Source organism: Furipterus horrens, unplaced genomic scaffold, assembly GCF_987537825.1.
Source record: "Furipterus horrens unplaced genomic scaffold, mFurHor1.1.pri manual_scaffold_6, whole genome shotgun sequence".
Lineage (NCBI taxonomy): Eukaryota > Metazoa > Chordata > Mammalia > Chiroptera > Furipteridae > Furipterus > Furipterus horrens.
In genome coordinates this window covers 101013374-101020899 of record NW_028327176.1, presented here as the reverse complement: position 1 = coordinate 101020899, position 7526 = coordinate 101013374, and the positions used below count along the sequence as shown (strand labels likewise).

Sequence of the window (7526 nt, the reverse complement as noted above, 5' to 3'; positions counted from 1 at the left end):
TTGACAAACTGTTGGCAGTTTCTTAAGTGATTAAATACCAGCTTTAATCATAATAAAAACTGGAAACAAGGCAGAGATTCATCAACAGAAAAGTTAATAAACTGTGTCATCTTCACAAAATGGAACACCACTCAACAATTAATAGTAAAAACTATTAATGCCTGCCTCAGTACAACATGAACCAATCCCAAGAATAAAAAAGCTGAACACAAAATTCTATGTGAAGAAATTGAAGAGTCAGGAAAAAGAATCTATACTGTAGTTACTCCTGGTATAGAGAATAGATTAATGGAAAAGGGAAATGAGTAGACTTCCTGGAGTGATGGGAATGTTTCAATCTTAATATGCATTTGTCAAAATTAATTGGAAGGTACACTTAAGTTATGTAAATCATGTATAAATTATATAAATAACATAAAATACAAATAATTATCAAATCGAGTTCTTTCCTTTCTCTGATGCAGCAGCAGCCATGAATATGCTCAGGCTTCAGAAGAGTCTTGCCTCCAGTGTCCTCCACTGTAGCAAAAAGAAGGTCTGGTTGGACCCCAATGAGGCCAATGAAATCGCCAGTGCCAACTCCCATCAACAGATTCGGAAGCTGATCAAAGATGGGCTGATCATCCACAAGCCTGTGACTGTCCGTTCCCAGGCTCAATGCCAGAAAAACACCTTGGTCCACAGGAAGGGCAGGCATATGGGCATAGGTAAGTGAAAGGGTACTGCCAATGCTTGAATGCCTGAGAAAGTCACCTGGATGAGGAGGATGAGAATTCTTTGCCGGCTACTCAGAAGATACTGTGAATCTAAGAAGATTGACCACCACATGTACCACAGCCTGTACCTAAAAGTGAAGGGTAATGTGTTCAAAAACAAGCAGATTCTCATGGAACACATCCACAAGCTGAAGGTAGACAAGGCTCACAAGAAGCTTCTGGCTGACCAGGCTGAGGCCCGTAGGTCTAAGACCAAGGAAGCTCATAAGCGCCATGAAGAGCGGCTCCAGGCCAAGAAGGAAGAGATCATCAAAACTCTCTCCAAGGAGGAAGAGACCAAGAAATAAAGCTCCACCTCTCTTACCTGTACATAGTGGCTTGGCAATTACATGGATCAATCATTGAATAAAGTAGCCTCATCTACCTAAAAAAAAAAAAAAATCAATATCAAAACAATCTCTGAAATAAAACAAAATGAATAAATGAAAAAGAATTTCATTAAAAAACCCTCAAGTTGTTGGGGAAAAAAAAGATTAAACACAAAGATGTTAAAATTATTTTAGTTTAAATTTTTTTAATTACAGTTTATATTCAATATTATACTGTACTAGTTTCAGGTGTACAGCATAGTGGTTAGATAATCATATGCTTTACAGAATGTTCCCCTGATATTTCCAGTACCCAGCTGGCACCATACATAGTTATTACAATATAATTGACAATATTTCCTATGCTGTACTTTACATCCCCATGACTGTAATGCAAATTTTCCGGCATTTCATGGAAAACTGATTATAGATTCCAGACTCTTAGGTATTGTGGTGTTTTACAACACCAAAAACCAATTATTAGATTCTCTGGACATAAACTTTGGTATCTAGCAACTAGTTCAATTCTGACACAATCTACCTGGAGTGGAGTCATATCTCATAGGTGAAAGGGCTCAGCAGCACAAGACTGCCCTCATTAAAAATGCCAATCACAAGTCCTGGGACACTCATGTTTCTGACTGACCTGCTAAAAATCAGGGGTTCTCAGACCTCCTAAGTTTTAATAATTACTTAGAATGGCTCTCAGGACTCAGAAACACACCTTACTCAAGTTTATTATAAAGGATACAAATGAACAGCCAGATGAAGAGATACATAGGGTGAAATTCAGAAGGGTCTCCAGCACAGGGGCTTATATTTGTGGAATTAAGATATGCCACCCACACTGCAGGTGAATGTGTTCACCATCCTGGAAGGTCCATGGACTCTGTAATTTAGGAATTTTTATGCAGATTTCATCATGTAGACATGATCAAATTTTAACTCAATCTCCAACCTCTCTCCCCTCCCCTGAGATTGGGGGTTAGCTGAGGCAGAAAGTTCCAGGCTTACAATCAAGGCTTAGTCTTTATGATGACCAGTATAGAGCCTACCAAGCATTGAGGACAAAAGAAGTTTCTATCATCCAGGGAATCACAAGGGATTTAGGAACCAGAAATCAAGGCCAACTATTAGCATAAAAGATTCCTACCACACCTATCACTCAGGAAATTACAAGAGTTTGGGGAACTCTATATTAGAAACTACAGACAAAATCCAAATATATATTTCTTAGTATGCAACAGAAGTTAAGAAAAAAATTTATGACATAGGAAGTTTTAAGATGATCCTAAGGAAGAAAGTAATTTCTTTCTACATTTGCCTACAATAAATATACTGTTACAAGATATATAAATACGACAAAATGAAGTCCTATACATACTCAGGTGCAGTGAAAAGAACAGAATGGAGTTTTTAAGAGGAAACAAGTCGCAAAATACTTAGAAAACTAGGAAAGGATTCAAGAAGAACATTTACGTGGGTAGAAATGGAAAAGGGGAAAACAAAGAGTTCTTGGCAAAGTTTGTCCTGATCGTAGATTTTAGTTACAGTAATGTGTATTCTTGAGCCAAAGATGGTTGGTAATTACATTAGTCCATTCTTTTGATTTACTACTCTATTCTCTAATCTGCATTTAGCACTTTATTAGGTAGAGTCTAGTTTGAAAAACAGAAACCAATATTTAACCCACAAATCTACTTTCGCATGTCCCTTTGTTAACAGTCTCACAGTCATGTTACAGTAGCCTCCCTTATCTCCAGCAGATGACCAAAATCAAGAATAGTACTAAATCATATATCTACTATGTTCTCTCCCCATAGATACATATCTATGATAAAGTTTAATTTATGAATTAGGCACTGTAAGAGATTAATAATGACAACTAATAATAAAATAGAATAATTGTAACACTCTACTGGAATAAATATTATGTGGCCTCTCTCTCTCTCTCAAAATATCTTATTATACTCTACTCACCCTTCTTATGATGATGTGAGATTTTTAAAAATGCCTATGTGGTGCCCTGGCTGGTGTGGCTCAGTGGCTTGAGTAACAGCCTGCAAACCAAAGGGTCTTCAGTTTGATTCCCAGTCAGGTCCTCAGTTGGGGGCATGTGAGAGGTAATCACACATTGATTTTTCTCTCCTTCTTTTTCTCCCTCCCTTCATCTCCCTCTGAAAATAAATAAATAAAATCTAAAAAAATTAAAAATAAACAGTATTTTTTTTAAATGTCTATGTGGTGATATAGCCTTAGGCTACTATTAACTTTCTTCCAAATCTCCAGCATCACTGCTCTTGCTTTCACAGCCATTTTTAACTAGAATAAGTGTTATGGTACTTAAACATGCCATATAACAGTAAATCTAATAAAAGAGGTGGCTACCAGCTGTCTACCAGGTTGAGGGAGAGTGCTTATACAGCATGGGGATGACAGACCAAGCCAGGGATAAGCCAGCTCTCACAAAGAACAGCATGGGATTTCATCATGCTACTCAGAATGGCACGCAATTTAAAAGGCATGAGCTGTTTATTCCTGAAATACTTCACTTAATATTTTCGGACTGTGTTTGAGGACAATGGAAACCATGGAACATACCACAGATAAGGGAGGACTACTGTAACTCCAAGTTTAATCATCAAGCAAAACCACTACCCACTGCTCTTGAATCAATTTATATATACAACCAAAGCCAAGATGACAATGAAGAGACATACCATTACATGAGAGACAGTGAGCACTTTGAGATGAGGATGCATTTTCTTCTTACTGACCACCAGCCACTTGACTCTACTGCTTTCATGTGGTTTACAAAGGAAAAGGCAGCAGCAATGAAATGAGCATTTGGAAGAAAGGGTGGAATTTTTTAAAGTAGTCAACATAAAGGGTGCATATAAGGATTATACCATCTTTGTATTACACAATATATCCTAACCTGAAACTTAAAAACCAGTTTGGGAGGCAAGATGGAAGTTGTGACAGCATAGCCTTTTTCATTTTTAATCTTTCTGAACAGGAGTAAAAATATGACTCAATTAGATGCTAAGCATAGTACAAAAATCAAACATATATACTATGTAATTTGATAAATCCTTACCATGAATATTAGTGGATTGCATGGTGCATGAAGAAATATTTTAAGCTTTTATTTTTTTTATAACTAATTAGTGAGAAATAATGTGAGGGACGGGTAGAAGAAACATCAGAGAAAAAGACCTAAAGCGAGAGCAGAGAACTGAAATAATGGTTAACAGGGTTGGAAAATTTGTATCCTTCAGATCTTGAGATTTTTCTCATTGTAAGTCATGAAAGCTCATGTAATATAAAAGTAGTATACTAAAAGTTGTGTATTGTAAAAGGCACTCACTTCATTCTATCTGGCATAATGGTAATTTGTTTCCTTGTCTTTTTCCATCAATAATGACATATATCAATATTTATTTAAGAGAGCTTCTCTAGGTCATGTATTATGCAATGTGATACCTTTTGCAAATATTGTCTCTAGTTTTTAAAAGCCTTGTGAAATATGTATAGCATCATATTAATTGCCTACATGAGGAAATAAGTTCAATTATGTTGAGCCTTTGTTCAAGAAGCTAGAATAAAAGATGGTGCTGGAATATGATCTTAGATTTGTGAAATTGTAATCCATGATCCTTCCATGTGCTGTGGCTGTAGACTCTGTGAGAACAAGGCTTCTCTTCTTCATTCTTCCCCAAAACACCTGGCACAATGCTCTCTATGTCATAGGTAGTCAATGATTCTTTATTTATCTGACAAGAACTCAGTGTGGCAACCAAGACTTCTGTTTCTAAGCGTGGCCCTGTTACTGATTAATTGTAAGAATATCTCATCAATTCACTGATATTTTTAATTCCCTCAATTGTAAATTGAGGATTAAAATGTTGTAAGAATTAAATAATAGCATGTAGTATAAACTATTCAACATGTAGTCTAAAACCATCCTACATTCACTCATAATGCTGTCACAAACATTGCATTTAATCAATAAGGCACATTGATTCATCCTTGTAAATTTCTCCCATGGAGTACACATTTTTATCCTCTCTTTTTGTATCTGTTCATAGAATGAGCTTCAGGGAATTTTCTCTAACAGTGGAAGGATCTATTTTTATAAGACTTAGAACCTAATCTATTATGTAGGCCACAACCCAACACACTTTTTGTTCACTAATCTGTACTTTTGGTGAGTCTCACAAGCAGCAGTATATCAATGAGTTTAAAGCCATCTCTCATTGCTCAGTTTTTTACTAATACTTCCTTGCTCAGCCCCAACAGTATTTTGTTAAGCTTGTCAAAATATTAAGTTGCCTGGGAAATTTTATGGGATAATGGAAATGAGTTTTCTCTCTTCTTGATTGCATTAAAACCAGTAAGTGACTTGCTTGAGCTGTTAATTTAATACATGACAAAGCCCAGGGCCCAATTATCATAGTTTATCAGGCTTGTCTGGTCAACCATCTCCTGTAACTAGGATAAAAGACAAGAGTTAAAAGGCCAAAATGACCTACAGATATTTGAATTTTTGAATTCTTTGTCAAAATTTTCTGAAAAGTAAGGCTATAAATATTTTTAAATAGGCTGAGAATGTACTGAGGGAGAAATTTAACCCTTTGTTTAGTGAAGACCAAGAAAAGCATCAAGCTTCCTGATGCAATATTATATGGAGCCTTTAAATTTTTCTTCAGAAAAAATAGCTAAAGAGCTAACTGCTTCTTGAAAATACTCTTCCTTTTATGTTTTGAAATCCTAAGCACTTATATTCTTGACGATGACAGTAGAAAAAATTATCTAATAGTTAATAGTTGAGATTTGAAAATGTTGGTAATTCTGTGCATGTTCTGAAACACCAGAGCTTAATTTATGTTAAAAGATAATAAATTTGAAAAGATTTGGACATAATGTTAAGGACAAAGAGAATTATTTTACATTTTTTCTGCACTGACAAGCCCACTTTGTCATTTTCCTTACCCTTGCCTTTGTATTTTTATATAATATTGTGCTTATTTATTGAACATATCAGGGGGTCAACTGTTTCCATCTTTGTCTAGAAATTGTGTTTATTTGATTCTCAAGGAGACATATGTTTTCTGGCTGTTAATTTCATCTAGTTTTAAAGATATCAACACTATATTTATTGCTTTATTTCTCAAACCTTAAGATTCAGATCATATGGTTATGCAGCCTTTGTGTATACAGTGGTTATTATTTACCTCCATACCATAAAATATGTTAACCACTATTGAAGAAAGCTTGATGTCAAGCTAGTTAAAACAAATATTAAACAAAATATGAACCATATTAACTATGATCCATTTATACTTTATCAAGCAGGGGTCAAAAATCAAATACAACTATGAGTGTGCTATATGAATGAATGAAATAGGTTCCTGTGTTGCAATAAGTAGCTGTGGAACCTGGTGAACTCGAAGGAGAGTGCATGAGTTGTCCAATAGCAGTAAAAACATGTGAATTAACTACTGTACTGGCCAAACAAAATACATGATAAGTACGAACACTCTGCTAGCCAAAAGGAATCCATGGATAAACTGAGAGATGCAGTAGGGCTAGAATAAAGAAACTCCAGCAATTTTAGTGGAAATTAGAAGGACAAGGATTTTCCTTCACGTTGTATATTTTTCACCTTACCTGATCCCTCCAGAATTTGGCATTCTGAAGAAGTAAGCAATGACATAAGTTTCTTTGCATACAAGTAATAAGACCAGTTGTTAATAGAGGTTTTGTTGACCATGCCTTTGACTGGAATGTGATGCCTAAAGGAGACATGCTTGGGCTCTGGTTGTTACCAAAAAACCCTGAGGAACTAAGACTGACTTTCAAAGATAATAAAAGCCCATGAGAAAAAAGGCCTGGAAACTTGGTTGATTGTGCAGTCCATGGCAAACTCTCCAGGGAAGGAATGAAGGTTGCTTTACTGAAATATGGCTAGAAGGAACCTTAAGACACAACGGAAAACCAGGAGGACTTGGAAAAAACAGGTGTTTACAGACAAGGCTGAATGGCAGGTATGTGCCTCAGCTCCTGTGCCCTGAAGGGAAGAATAAAAGTCACCCTAGAGGTTCCTTGTGTAAGCTCTATCAAAGCAGACATAAAGATCATATGTGATCATTTGCTGCTCTTGTTGTGTTTATGCAAATGAACAGACTAAATTAAAACTGGACTTAATGCGGTCCCTTTAATGACAAGGAGGGTAATCTTAAGGAGAAAATTCGCAATTCAAGGAAAACCACAATGCTCAGTGGTAGACTATAAAGTAGTGCAGCTGTCTTTAAAGTTAATTTTCATTTAAAGTTTGTTTTCATTTGAAAGTTAAACTAGGTTTGGGACATTATCAAAGATGCTTAATTTACAGACAAGAAGAATGTCAAATGCCTTGCAACTGGATGTCTTTCCAATA

General features: G+C 35.8%; 1 pseudogene; it reads left to right on the top strand.

Moving 5' to 3' along the window:
* The first annotated feature begins 472 nt into the window (after positions 1–472).
* On the top strand, positions 473–1088 carry LOC150007113 (large ribosomal subunit protein eL19 pseudogene; annotated as a pseudogene).
* Positions 1089–7526: the final 6438 nt, after the last annotated feature.